This window comes from Furipterus horrens, unplaced genomic scaffold, assembly GCF_987537825.1.
Source record: "Furipterus horrens unplaced genomic scaffold, mFurHor1.1.pri manual_scaffold_6, whole genome shotgun sequence".
NCBI lineage: Eukaryota > Metazoa > Chordata > Mammalia > Chiroptera > Furipteridae > Furipterus > Furipterus horrens.
The window spans coordinates 183,157,128-183,157,911 of NW_028327176.1; positions in this window are offsets into that span (position 1 = coordinate 183,157,128).

The following is a 784-nucleotide window of genomic DNA, read 5'->3' on the forward strand; positions in this document are numbered from 1 at the left end:
GAGCAACAAAATCTTCTGCAGGAGGTGGATGTGTGCAGCTTGCTCATGCCGGGTCTCAGATAACATGAGGTCTAGGCAGGCCAAGGGAAGTCAGCCCCAAGGGTCTGGTCTAACCAGAAGATGTGCTGAATTTTTATGATATGGCAGCAACTCAGTTACTATAAGAATGGCTATGGAGGTCTTTAGATCCCAGCAGGAGGCCAAGGGAAGAGGATAAGGGATGGATGGGCCATGTTAGTTACAAGTGGAGAGATTCAGGACTTGGGAGGCAGGAAAGAAAGATAATGCAAATTCACAGAAAGAGGCTGGGTCTCAGTGGGTCTGGCAGCAGGAATCAGAATCATTCCTTGGAAGCCTGGAGAATATAGGAAAGGAGTGGAGAATAGTTTGGGGCAACAAGCAGTGCCCCTGCTGAAAGAGGCTGGCACAAGCAGTCAGAAAACACAGCACTGAAATATTAGGGAAAGGAGACTCGGGAATTCAGTTCCGGGTGGAAGGGATTTGTGGGAGGCAATGCCAATGGTTCTTGCAGTGATTTTAGGGTGAGCGATACAAAGCACAGGCTGTTTGTTCTCTGTCCTCCTGTGAACGGACTGGAGGGACGGGTTGGCAGCTAAAGCAAACCATAGAGCTGTGAGAGCTGGTGGCTATTTACTGCAGGAGAAATAGCAACGAGTTTTTACTTATGCAGATGTAGGAAAAAAACATGTTTGTTCCAAAGACTGGCCACAGACCGGAGAAGGAATTCTGTAGAAATAAGAAGCTGGAGACATAAGAGGCTGGG